The sequence below is a fragment of the Fundulus heteroclitus genome, unplaced genomic scaffold (assembly GCF_011125445.2).
Source record: "Fundulus heteroclitus isolate FHET01 unplaced genomic scaffold, MU-UCD_Fhet_4.1 scaffold_429, whole genome shotgun sequence".
Taxonomy (NCBI): domain Eukaryota; kingdom Metazoa; phylum Chordata; class Actinopteri; order Cyprinodontiformes; family Fundulidae; genus Fundulus; species Fundulus heteroclitus.
The window spans coordinates 79,714-94,276 of NW_023396845.1; the positions used below are offsets into that span (position 1 = coordinate 79,714).

General features: G+C 44.4%; 1 protein-coding gene across 3 annotated transcripts in view; it reads left to right on the forward strand.

Moving 5' to 3' along the window:
• The window catches only part of LOC110366770 (A-kinase anchor protein 6), a gene marked incomplete at its 5' end in the record, with an annotated part of 86,429 nt that extends 73,156 nt beyond the window's left edge, over positions 1–13,273 (forward strand). For 2 of the 3 annotated variants that reach the window (XM_036131374.1, XM_036131375.1), the window contains 1 exon segment: positions 12,692–13,273. 3 annotated transcript variants of the gene reach the window in all.
• Positions 13,274–14,563: the final 1,290 nt, after the last annotated feature.

A 14,563-nucleotide genomic window follows, 5' to 3' on the forward strand; every position in this document is an offset into this window, starting at 1 on the left:
TGGTTTAAGTTTTGTCTGGCTTCTTTGTTATTTTGTAGTTCACTTAGCTCTCCCTCGCTCAGCTTTAGTCACACCTCTGGACACTAATTAGTTTTCATTCCCGTCACCTGTCAGGCTGCAATTACCCCTGATCTGTTGCCACCTCTGTTCTGCTCTTTATAAGACTCACCTCATTCTGTTCTCGTCGCTGGTCCATAGTGTTCACTCCCGCTCAGTCTCTGACAGAATCCTTGTCAGCTCAGTTTTTTGTTACAGTCAGCCTGAAGACTTCCTTCAACGTTGTTTTTTGTTACAGTCAGCCAATAGACTTTCCGTCAGCTTTGTTTTTGTTCCAGTCTCAGCCTAGTTCCAGCTCAGCTCTGTTCCCACTCCTGTTCTCATCTCCTGGTGAGCTGTTCTGGTCTCAAGTCCACGGTTCAGATGTTCTGGTCTCCAGTCCACGGCTCAGACGTTCTGGTCTCAAGTCCACGGCTCAGACGTTCTGGTCTCAAGTCCACGGCTCAGACGTTCTGGTCTCAAGTCCACGGCTCAGACGTTCTGGTCTCAAGTCCACGGCTCAGACGTTCTGGTCTCAAGTCCACGGCTCAGACGTTCTGGTCTCAAGTCCACGGCTCAGACGTTCTGGTCTCAAGTCTACGGCTCAGACGTTCTGGTCTCAAGTCTACGGCTCGGACGTTCTGGTCTCAAGTCCTCAGCTTAGATGTTCCGTCCTGGTCGCTAGTCTTGGGCTCCAGAGTTCCTCCCGGTCAGTCTCTCCATACGCCTCCTGCCGGCCAGCTTCTGCACCCTACACCTCCGTCTGTTGAAAGACTCTGGTTCTGAAGACTTCCTTCAACGTTGTTTTTTGTTACAGTCAGCCAATAGACTTTCCGTCAGCTTTGTTTTTGTTCCAGTCTCAGCCTAGTTCCAGCTCAGCTCTGTTCCCACTCCTGTTCTCATCTCCTGGTGAGCTGTTCTGGTCTCAAGTCCACGGTTCAGATGTTCTGGTCTCCAGTCCACGGCTCAGACGTTCTGGTCTCAAGTCCACGGCTCAGACGTTCTGGTCTCAAGTCCACGGCTCAGACGTTCTGGTCTCAAGTCCACGGCTCAGACGTTCTGGTCTCAAGTCCACGGCTCAGACGTTCTGGTCTCAAGTCCACGGCTCAGACGTTCTGGTCTCAAGTCTACGGCTCAGACGTTCTGGTCTCAAGTCTACGGCTCGGACGTTCTGGTCTCAAGTCCTCAGCTTAGATGTTCCGTCCTGGTCGCTAGTCTTGGGCTCCAGAGTTCCTCCCGGTCAGTCTCTCCATACGCCTCCTGCCGGCCAGCTTCTGCACCCTACACCTCCGTCTGTTGAAAGACTCTGGTTCCATCATCAACCATCTTCCACACTTTTCAATAAAGTCACTCCTAAGAAATAGCTCTGTGTGTGCGTGCTGTGTCCGGGTTCATCCTAGAAAAATATCATGACAGGTTATCTATAGTTGTAATGAATGAGCAATGTTTACATGCCAGATTTGATTGTAAGTTGAAGCTTGTGACCTGATTCAATGCTACATTAATTTAACCTCTCTTAAGCTACATATGTAACTGTTGGCCATATTAGATATTTTAGATTTAGACTTCAACAAGCTCTTTTTTATTTCACTTGTATTAGGTAAAATAATTATATTTTTAGTAATATATATTTAGTAAAATATTTAAGTACTTTATAACTTTAAAAAATCATAAAAAATTTAGTTTAGCACATTTTTCAAAAATAAGAGTGGTAGTATAAACTAAATGAGGTTATCTATGTATTCTTCAAGTTTGGTGGCACTACAATGATCTATGGTGTAGTCATTGCTCATTGTATACTTATTCTAATAATAGAATAGGTGCCATTTGCCATTTAGCCTTTGGGAAATTCCTCAAAAAATGTAGTATTTTCAGATCCAATAAATGTGGTATGATATACATGAGATCAGATACATATGAAATTAATTTGATGATAATCCACCTCTCCTTGGTGATGCTGTTGAATATTTCTCTATGATTATTTTTTTCTGGTGTAGCAACTTGCAGACGGTCCCTCAGCATCTCCGGAGCAGCGAGCTCTGCATAGGGTCCAATGTAATTCTCCCAGCGTGGTGGGAGACTCGTTTTAAGGAAACTACAGTTGTAGCTCACTGTCTGCCTTGCTGTGGTTACAGAGAGGTGTCTGTTTTGTAGAATAAATCATCCGCAGATGACTTATTGATCCGGAAAAGCAAACTCTGTGAACATCTTTCTAACTTTACTGAAGTCGCAAACAGCTATTTCCGGGTCACGTAAACTGTGCCAATTAAATTTTAAAATCAAATTCTGCCTTGATGTCCGTTTTTCCATTTCGTGTTTCTGATCTGAGCTTAGAATTGAAATATGAAAAACCAATTCTTTTTTTCGTTTTTGGTTTAACCATAAGAAACAAAAAACAAAATAACTAGTCCATTTTTTATATTTTGTTTTTTGATTTGAAATTGAAAGTAGAAAGAACGAATGATACACGGATTCTGTCCGTTTTTCCATTTCATGTTTTTGATCTGAGCTTAGAATTGAAATATGAAAAACCAATCCTTTTTCGTTTTTGGTTTAACCGTAAGAAACAAAAAACAACATAACCAGTCCATTTTTTATTTTTTGTTTTTTTGATTTGCAATTGAAAATAGAATGAATGATACACGGATTCTACAGTCTAAATAATGCTGATAATTAGATCAATGACCCAACCATCATTGTCGTGGGTCGTTAGTATTTATTTCTTGGTGTAAGTGGAGTACTTGGTCACATGACTCATGATGAGACTGCTGATGTAATCTCTTTGATAAGTGTTGGAGGACCAAGCTGTACGCCCTGCGGATTTGGAAGTTCCAGTGACGGGTGGGTTGCTGAATTGCATCTGATTTAGAATGCGCCTAGGCGGATGGGCCTCCATGTGCTTAAAAACAGCAGTGCTCTAACTACAGGTTGCTCAAGTGCCAGCCACTACATTAGACAAAGACTCTTGGATAGATGTCAAAACATTTTCAGAAAAACTGAGCAAAAGTCTGGTTGGGTCCGATTTAAGGCCCTCTGCTGTTGCGATGACCCAGTTAACTGAGATTTTGCATAGGCATAAATAACTTAGGCCTCATTCTCTTTTCAAAAATATTTATGTTTAACAAGACAATAAAGTCATGAACAAAAGGACCTATCCAACAAAATCTTTGTATGTGTTTTAGTGTATAACGTGGCCACCCTATGGATGCCTCGAGAGCTAAGTAAAACCTCCCGCCCTCATACTCACACAAATGTGCATCTGCACAGCCACACACACCCCTGAGGGCAGGACATGAGTCCAGGTGGAAGCTATGACAGCCTAACAGCTGTAGGTTACACACACACACACACACACACACACACACACACACACACACACACACACACACACACACACACACACACACACACACAGTTAAAGCAATCTTGAATGTAACTGATGATTTGCTCTGTAACCCAGACAGCAGAAGGTCTACAGCAAAACATCTACAGCAAATCACAGGACAGTGTTTGTAGTGTTTGGGTTTCATTATTGAATTGCATATAAAAAGGTCTTAAAAATTAAGCAAAACAAATAATACTGTCATGATTTGTCTTAGATGAACCTGGACAGAGCACGCATACACAGAGCTTGTATAGAGAGTTTATTGTAAATTGAGGTTAGTGGATGCTGAGAACCAGAGTCAGTTACCAGATTGGAGTTGAAGGGTGCAGGAGCTGGCTGACTGGAACGGACCAGAGATGACAGACAGGATCGGTGGACTGCTGAAAACCCTGTGGTGCAGCACAAATTCAATTCAATTCAATTTTATTTATATAGTGCCAATTCACGAAACAAGTGAAATTCAATCACATTATACAGATTGGGTCAGATTATACAGATTGGTCAAAAATTTCCTATATAAAGGGAACTAGTTGATTACATCAAAGTCCCGACAAGCAGCATTCACTCCTGGAGAAGATGACAGACAGGATCTGGAGGTGGACTGCTGAAATCCCTGTGGTACATCATAAAGAGAGTTCCTTGGCCGCAGGGGCTGCAGTAAGTCCACACTGAGCCTTAACAGAGCTCCTTGGACTCAGATGCTGCAGTAAATCCCACAGGGCAACATAGAGAAATCCAGGAGGCGCTGGGCTGCTGCGAAACCAGGGCTGCAGACGAGAGAGTAACAAGGATGGAGGAGCAGAGATCCAGCAGCACAGCATAACGGGTACTTAACTTGGCAGATGAGGAGTAAGACGAGACAGACGAGAACGGGACTTGACAGGCTTGGTGAACGTGAAGCTGAAACGAACAGGACTTGACAGGCTTGGTGTAGAATTGACTGAAGCAAACTGCATTTGACATGCTTGGTGTTGAGGAAGACTGCAGAAAAGCCGGCGACGAGGAACAAACTGAGGTGAGTTTTATAGTCAGGTGAGCAGGTGGAGCCAGTCCATAGTTAATTGCAGCCTAACTGGTGTGCCTAATCAGGGCTGCACTGGAAGAGAAGGAGCCAGGAAGTGCTCAGGGTGCAGTCAGCAAGGCTGCATCATGACAAATACTTGAACATATTGACATTTCTGTACATTGTACAGAAACTTATTTGTATTTCGGCTATTCAAAGAGATTACATCAGCAGCCTCATAATGAGCAAGTACTCCACTCACAACAAGAAATAGCTTCTAACAACCCAGGACAGTGATGGCTGAGTCATTGATTTGCATCTGACTAAGAATGTGCCTAGGAGAATGGGCGTCGTGTCCTTTAAAAACAGCAGTGCACCAACTGCAGGTTGCTGAAGTGCGAGCCACCAGAATTGTCAAAGACTCCTGGATAGGTGTCGAAACGTTTTCAGAAAGAACTGTGCAAAAGTCCAGTTGGCTCCGATTTAATTTGAATTTGAATTGATATCTTTATTTCGAACATGCAGGAGAAAGTATATACAAATTAAATAAAAAAAACAATAAAACAATGTTTAAAAACATTGGCGAGAAAACAATAAAAAAGGTACCCTTTTTTCCTGAGTTAATATACCTCTATTACATGTGCGAAAAGGAGTAGGAAGAAGTAAAATTTATGTACTCCTACCCCTTTAATTCTTTTATTTCTTCAATTTACAATATTTATAATTATGTTGCTCTATATATATATATATATATATATATATATATATATATATATATGTATATGTATAATTATGTTTCTATATATATATATATATATATATATATATATATATATATATATATATATATGATATATATATATATATATATGTGTGTATGTATGCATGTGTATACAGTATATATATATATACATATATATATATATATATATATATATATATATATATATATATGTATATATATATATATATATATGTTAAGGGTTAGACAGAACGGACCCACACGCAACCACTCTGAAATAGGTTTCTTTTAATAAGGGCAGGAAAAGGATTAAACACAATGGGGAATGCGGTAATCCGGAATAGGGAGCGCTGGAACGGGGACGCGGAGCGGGAGGATTAACCCAGGTGACCAGGGAGCGACTGACTAAAGAGACCCAGAGGAGGAAGGCACCGACCGGCGAACACCCAGCCGCGGAGTTGAGGATGAGCCGCAGTGGCAGCGTCTGGGAGGGGAGGATTGGTCGCGGACTCAGTATGGCTGAAGATCAGCAAGGTGAGCAACTCTGGAAAGAAAGGCAAACACAGAGAATGGGTTAGCACAAGGGGAAAAACACCAGGGAAGTATTTTGCTTGATCGCAAGGAGTCTTAGGAGATTCAGCGGCACCAGGACTAATGCAGCAGACGATCCGGTGAAGAGTGTTGAGAAAGGCCGGGTTTTTATCTTGAGCTTGATGAAGATGAAGACCAGGTGTGCAGGCGGCAGAGGGTGGTGGAAGGAGGAGCGATGGTTCCAGAACGCAGGGAGAGAGAGAGCCGTAGGGAGGGAAGAGACACGAGGGGGAACACAAGACCAAAACAAATAACAGAAAATATTAGAACGAACTGAAGGAAAGCAGAACACTCACCCCTGCTGAGCAGCCACCGTAACAGGACCCCCCCTTCAACGGACGCCACCAGGTGGCCCACCGGGCTTGTTGGGGTGGGTTTTGTGGAAGTCCCGGATGAGGGTTTTGTCCAGGATCTGGGAGGCGGGAATGCAAGAGCGTTCTTCTGGCCCGTAGCCGGCCCAGTCCACCAAATAACGGTAACCCCGGCCCCGGGGACGGACATCCAGGAGACGACGGACGGTGTAGGCTGGGTGTCCGTCAATCAGGCGTGGTGGGGGCTGAGTTGGTTCAGGGACAGAGTGGGGGCTGGACAGCACGGGCTTCACCTGGGAAACATGGAACACTGGGTGGATGCGGAAGTGGGGTGGTAGCTTCAGTTTGACAGCAGTGGGATTAATGATTGCCTCTATAGGGTAAGGCCCGATGAAACGGGGGGAGAGCTTCTTGGAGGTGGTCTGGAGAGGCAGGTCCCTAGCTGATAGCCAGACCATCTGGCCCGGGCGGTAGTCAGGGGCCGGAGTACGGTGACGGTCGGCCAGACGGCGATTGCGTTCAGACGTGCGCTGCAATGCGGCCCGGGCTTCCCTCCATACCCAGCGGCAGCGACACAGTTGTGCTTGCACAGAGGGCACCGCAACTTCCTTCTCCAGCGAAGGGAACAGAGGTGGCTGAAACCCCATGGCGCAGGTGAATGGAGATAGCCCAGTAGCTGAGGAGACCTGGGAGTTGTGGGAGTTGTGGGAGGAAAGTAGACCAAGAGGTGGGGTTTTTAGCGGTCACACACCTCAACGCGGCCCCAAGGTCTTGATTGAGTCTCTCTGCCTGCCCGTTGCTTTGTGGATGGTGGCCAGACGACAGGCTGACAGAAACACTAAGGGCTCGGCAAAACTCCCTCCAGACCTGAGAAGTAAACTGGGGTCCACGGTCAGAAACTATGTCCAAGGGAATTCCGTGTAAACGAAAAACGTGGTTCACCAGCAGCTGTGCTGTTTCCAGTGAGGAGGGCAACTTGGGCAGGGAAACAAAATGGGCACATTTGGAAAAACGGTCCACGATGGTGAGGATGACTGTATGACTGTTGGAGGAGGGGAGTCCGGTGACGAAATCTAGGGCGATGTGGGACCAGGGACGACCAGGGACAGGTAGTGGGTTAAGTAGGCCAGCAGGTGGTTGGTGGGAGGATTTTGCTCTTGCACAGGTCTGGCAGGCCGCCACGAAGCTGTGACACTCCTTCTCCATTGACGGCCACCAAAAACGTTGTCGCAGCAGGAACAGCGTTCGTGCCATACCAGGGTGACAGGCAAATTTGCTGGCATGAGCCCACTGCAAGACTCGGGAACGGGCACTGGAGGGGACATACAGGCGGTTTGGGGGGCCGTTGCCGGGATCCGGTTCAGTGGACTGAGCACGGCGCACCAGGGATTCCACCTCCCAGACGACTGAGGCGATGAGGCAAGTGGGGGGCAGGATGGGATCCGTGGAGTCCAAGGGGAGGTCTGGGGAGTGGATGCGGGACAGGGCGTCAGGTTTTATATTCTTCGATCCTGGGCGATAGGTGAGGGAAAAATTAAATTTAGAAAAGAACAGGGCCCAGCGAGCTTGGCGGGGATTGAGTCTCTTGGCCGTTTGGATGTAGGGTAGATTTTTATGGTCAGTCCAAATAACAAAGGGCTGCTCAGCGCCCTCCAGCCAGTGCCTCCACTCCACCAAAGCCAGCTTAACCGCCAGCAGCTACCGGTCTCCTATGCTATAATTTCTCTCGGCAGGGGAGAGGCGGCGAGAGAAATATGCGCAGGGATGCGTCTTGTTATCTACTGGGGAGCGCTGGGATAGAGTAGCTCCGACCCCGCAGTCCGAGGCGTCAACCTCGACTATAAATTGGAGAGAGGGGTCGGGTGTAACGAGCATGGGTGTGGAGGTAAACATTTTCTTCAAGGTCTCGAATGCGGTGGCTGCTTCGGGAGACCACACAAACGGAACTGACGCAGAGGTTAAACGGGTGAGAGGGGCCGCCACCGTGCTATAGTTACGTATGAACCGCCTATAGAAGTTGGAGAACCCAAGGAATCTCTGAAGTTGTTTAACCGAGGTGGGAGCGGGCCATTCCGCGACTGCGCGGATCTTCTCCGGGTCTGCTCGGAGATGGCCCTTCTCGATAACAAACCCGAGGAACGGCAGAGTCGGGGCGTGAAATTTGCATTTTTCCGCTTTGACATACAGACGATTTTCAAGAAGACGCTGGAGGACGAGACGAACATGTTCAAGGTGCTGGGCGGCATTCTCTGAGAAAATAAGGATGTCATCCAGGTAAACAAAAACAAAGCGGTGTAGAAAATCGCGAAGGACATCATTAACTAAACACTGGAACACCGCTGGCGCGTTGGTCAGCCCAAAGGGCATGACCAAGTATTCATAATGGCCCAGCGGTGTATTGAATGCTGTTTTCCACTCATCACCGTGACGGATACGCACGAGATGGTAAGCGTTCCGCAGGTCTAATTTGGTGAAAATAGTGGATTTCGCAAGGGCGTCAAAAACAGAATCAAGGAGAGGGAGTGGATATTTGTTTTTTATCGTAATGGCGTTTAAACCACGATAATCTATGCACGGGTGGAGGGATTTATCCTTTTTGGGCAGAAAGAAAAACCCAGCAGCGAGAGGGGAAGAAGAGGGGCGGATTATACCGGCAGCTAGGGAATCATGAATGCACTGTTCCATCGATTCTCGTTTGGGGCGAGACAGATTATACAACCTTCCCGGGGGGTAAGACGCACCCGGGAGGATATCGATCGCGCAGTCATATGGGCGGTGGTGGGGCAGAGAAAGAGCCAGGTCCTTGCTAAAGACCTGTGATAAATCATGATACTCCAGCGGTACACCGGTAAGGTCCACAGGGGGCGGTGCAGGGGGAACTGAGATACCCGGGGAGCGAGCGGAGAGTAAACAAGACGCGTGACAAGCGGTGCTCCAGTTACGGACCACGCCGCTACTCCAGTCGATATTAGGATTGTTCTTAATCAACCACGGGAGTCCCAAGACCAAGGGAGCGTTTGGAGAGGAGATTAGGTGGAGCGAGGTAGTTTCACGGTGGTTTCCTGAGGTGACTAATGTTATGGCGGGGGTGTGGTGAGTGATCTCGTAGGAGGGATTCCCACTTAGGCTGGAAGCGCAGAGAGGGGCGTCTAGGCGAACAAATGGAATAGCGAGCTGACGGGCGACCTCTTTATCGAGGAAGCTCTCATCTGCGCCTGAATCTATTAGTGCGCCCAGCGGTTGGTCAATCCCTTCCCAAGAGAGAGTTGCGTTTAATAATTTTCGGGGGGTCAGGGGAGAAAAATGGCTCGCTCGAATCCCCACTGCTGCGGGCGAGCCTACTCTTTTTGGGCGCTGCGGACAGGAGCGTAAATAAGGCCGCAGTATATACAGACACCCTCCAGGAAGCGATGCTCACGTTCGCGTGCTGACAGTTTAGCCCGACCCAACTGCATGGGCTCCTCAGGGGGGAGGCCGGAGCTCGGCACGGATCTTAACCCAGAGCGGGAGGATTAACCCAGGTGACCAGGGAGCGACTGACTAAAGAGACCCAGAGGAGGAAGGCACCGACCGGCGAACACCCAGCCGCGGAGTTGAGGATGAGCCGCAGTGGCAGCGTCCGGGAGGGGAGGATCGGTCGCGGACTCAGCATGGCTGAAGATCAGCAAGGTGAGCAACTCTGGAAAGAAAGGCAAACACAGAGAATGGGTTAGCACAAGGGGAAAAACACCAGGGAAGTATTTTGCTTGATCGTGAGGAGTCTTAGGAGATTCAGCGGCACCAGGACTAATGCAGCAGACGATCCAGTGAAGAGTGTTGAGAAAGGCCGGGTTTTTATCTTGAGCTTGATGAAGATGAAGACCAGGTGTGCAGGTGGCAGAGGGTGGTGGTAGGAGGAGCGATGGTTCCAGAACGCAGGGAGAGAGAGAGCCGTAGGGAGGGAAGAGACACGAGGGGGAACACAAGACCAAAACAAATAACAGAAAATATTAGAACGAACTGAAGGAAAGCAGAACACTCACCCCTGCTGAGCTGCCACCGTAACATATATATATATATGTGTGTGTATATATATATATATACATACCTACCTACACATATACATACATAATTATATATACACATATACCCTCATACATTTATACAAATAACAAAACAAAAACACAAACAAAACTTTCTACCATACTTATCTATACCTTCTGAAAATAATTTCTTTGTACATTTTTTTTAAAAGGAATATGTTTGGGCATTGCTTTAGGTTCTCATTTAGTTTGTTCCACAATTTAACTCCACAAATTGATAAACATAATGTTTTCCTTGTAGTTCTACATCTATTAGTCTTAAAATGTCCCCTTCCCCTTAAATCGTACCCTCCCTCCCTTTCAGAGAACATCTTCTGTATATTACCAGGCAATAGGCTATGTCTTACTTTGAACATGAATACTACTGTTTATTCAATTAAATCATAATATTTTAGTAATTTAGGTTTTAGAAATAATGAGTTTGTATGATCCCGAAATCCGGCGTTGTGAATGATTCTTATTGCTCTTTTTTGCATTATGACTAGTGGCTGTAGTGAGTGTTGATATGTGTTTCCCCAAACCTCTACATAGTAATTCAAATAAGGTAACAGTAATGAGCAGTATATGATGTGAATGGATTTGAGATCCAGAATGTGCTTAGCTCTTGCTAGGACTGAAATACCTCTGGACAGTTTGGTTTTGATGTATTGTATGTGAGGCTTCCAGCAAATCTTGTCATCTATGATCACTCCAAGACATTTATTTTCATGTACTCTTTCTATGTTAACCCCCACTATCTGTATCTGTGCTTGATGCTTTGACTTACAGTTTCCGAATACCATGAATGTAGTTTTACTCAAATGTATTGATAACCTGTTTATGTCAAACAATTGTTTTATTTTCTTGAATTCTTAAGTGATTGATTCCGAGTAGCTGTAAGCTGTCCCCTGATCCAAATATGTTTGTATCATCTGCAAATAATACAAAATTCAATACTTGAGATACCTTACAAATATCATTGATATATAATAAAAATAACTTTGGTCCCACCACTGACCCCTGGGGGACACCACAAACAATGCCCAGACATTCAGACAAATAATCTCCTATCTTCATAAATTGTTGTCTGTCTCTCAGATAACTACGTATCCAATTTAGAGCTACACCCCTGATCCCGATTCGTTCCAGTTTACTGATTAATATTTTGTGATTTATTGTATCAAATGCTTTTTTTAGATCAATGAAAACCCCAACTGCATATTTCTTTTTATCTGTGGAGTTTGTGATTTCTTCAATGAGTTCTGTTAGTGCTAGTGAGGTTGATCTATTTTTTCTAAATCCATATTGGCTATCAGTGAGTAATTTATTTTTATCAATAAATTTCTCCAATCTGTTGTTAAATAATTTTTCTAAAATTTTTTAAAATTGTGACAGTAGAGAGACAGGCCTGTAATTTGTGAAGTGGTGTTTAGTTCCAGTTTTATTTATTTAAGCGTCTTGGCTGTTGCGATAACCCGGATGACTGAGAATTTGCACAGGCTTATTTAAATTGAGCATTACAAATTCTAAAAAAAATATGTATGCATGTGTATTCTATTACTGAAAGTATTTGCTAACCCACCCAAATCATTAAATGGAAGTGTTTAGATTACTTTAGTGATAACAGCAGTATTATATTGATACAGGGATAGAGACTGCTTCTACAAACCTTTGTGGGAATGATGAGCACTATGGGTCCCTGAGCAAGATTCAGAGCCCCAGATGTTGTAGAGTGGCAGCCCACTGCTCCCTAAGGGATGAGTTAAATACAGTGGACAAATTGTATTTTTTAAAATTTACAGTGGAAATAATAAATAAGGATTATTGTTATTATTATTATTATTAATGTTATAATTATGCAAACGTTTGTGAAAGACTGCACTAATACAATATGAAGCATTTGGATGAAATGGTCACCACCAGAGGACTGTCTGCGAATTCAGTCGATGAGTCTGGATTTGGCAGTTACCAGAAACCCCTTTCCTGACTGTTTTGTGTCAAATGGATTGGAAGTTTTTTGCAGAGGAACTATGATGTAGAGCACCACAAACTCCCTGAAACTAAGGTTTCGGTAACAGGTACCCTTTATGAGTCAGCATGTCAATACATTTTGACCAATTTCAACTTTGTGAAAGTTTGGTGTGGAGAGACTTGTCTGACCTACACAAAATACTTACTTCAACCTGAGAGAACATATTTGGAATGAATTAGAGCAGAGACTTGTCCAACTTCAGTGTTAAAATGTGTTTTTGGAAGAATGGTTAAAATGCAACATCACAATGAAACATCCTCTTAAATCTTGTCATAAATCCAAAAGTGATGGAGCTGTTATTGCCACAAAAGGGGTGGGCTGACATTTTAAACCCCCTGAATTAAAAATGGGATGTCACACGAGTACACACGTGTGTGAAGGCAGATGAGTTTATACTTTTGGCAGTGTAGTGTATGTTTCATATACAATATTTAGAAATTGAAAGTGGACTGTATTGAAAAATTATACGTAGAAATATATGTATTGTTTTCACCAAAATTAAAAGAAACATTCTTTTATATTTTCATCAGAGACCATCTGCGTTGGGTGGAAGAATTTCCAGGATCCAGCACTAAGGAGGTGTCTCTATCCACTCACCCCTGTCTCAGCGTGTTCTGAGTCTCATCTCCCTATTGCAGCCTTTCACCTGTGTGATCTTCGTCTCTGAACTGTTGTCTTGAAGTTTGTCATTACCCCGATGAGTCAATTAATTTGTGATTTGAAGCTGTTTTAAAGCGTTTTCCTGGGGATATTTCAAGGTTTACCGAGGTCTTGCTTGAATGTAGAATTTAAATGCATGTATACGTAGTAAAAGGTAATGTGATCTATAAAGGGTTTAAGTCAGTGGTCTCAAACTCAAATCCTCAATGGCCAGTGTTCTGCAATTTTTAGATGTGTCCTTTGCCCCACACATCTGAATCAAATAGCTAACGTACCCCACTAGCATGCAGTCAAGCTTTGCAGAGTTCTGCTAATTAGGTCATATTAAGCTGTGTGCCAGAATCTGTAGGATGAGTTTTCGTATAAACTGTCAGGGGTCTTGGTGATATCAGAGTAAATTGGGCAAAAGTCTGGGCTATTTCTGCCCTGCGATGGACTGGTGACCTGTCCAGTTTATACCCTGCCTCTCGGCCATTGACAGCTGGAGATCGGCACCGGCACCCCTCACGAACTCAGCAGGGATAAGCGTGTTAGAAAATGAATGATGGATGGTCTGGGCTATTTCCATTCCCTTGTCATCAAGATCTTTGCCAACCAGCGCCAGAAAATGCTATTATTGGGCTTTCTTTGTCTGGAAACAAATGCTTACAACCCTTTACGGGCACAGCCATGATGAAGTGGTTGAACGTGCTCAGCTGACAATACAGCGATCTGATTGGCTGAGCAGCAAAAATCGAATCACCTGACCTTTTGGACCAGAGCGCAACAGCTTAGATTTTTTATCTATCACCTTTAACTTATTAATGTGCAAGAGAAAACGCGGGAACATTGGTGTTTTGAGATCACTGCTATGTGTAGCAACTTATCCCGGTGCAAGAAAGTTGCCCCCTGACAGTTCATACGAAACTTCTTAAGGAGACGTCCAACAGATTCTGGCCCACGGACTATATTGGAGACAGGTATGTTGACGCAGAGTCTGTATCTAAAAGTTGCGTCAGAGATGCAGCTTTTACATGCAAACTCCTTTAGATGTCCAATACTCCAGTTTTAAATGCACAGTCCTCCAGCACCAGTCCTCCATTGCTGGAGGACTGTGCTACCGCCCTCTAACACAGCCCTGGAGGACTGGAGTTTGAGACCACTGGTCTGTTTCTTTGAATATTCAAGGACATAATCTAACATATAGGATTCAATCAACCTTTTTAAATTTGTTCCAATAGAAATACAAATGCATACTTATTCAGATAGTACAATATATTTGTGTCTCATTGCTCCCAAGTTTCATGAAATAGGATCATTCATAGGAATACATTTTTTGTATCAACCTCTAAAAAAACACTGACAAAGCTAAGCCAGAGAGGCAGCCACAAGGTCCATGATAACTCTGAAGAGATCCACAGCTCAGGTGAGAGAATCTGTCACAGGACAGATTAAGGTGCTCTCCAAAAATCTGGCTGTAATGGAAGTGTGCAAAATGGCTGCTCTTGAAATAAGTTTTGTTGAAAGTTTGTCATGTAGGCAACCCAATAAAGATGTTTGAGAAAGGCTTCTGGTCAGATGAGACCTTTACTTAACATTAATTAGGCCTTGTGCAAAACAATGAAAACTCATACTCCACATCACCTTGAACAGTGTATCTCACCATGAAACATTAAGCTGCTCAGAGTTGGTGGGAAGATGAATAGGGCTAAATACATGGCAATTCTGGAAGAACACTTGTAAGAGATTGAAACGATTTGAGG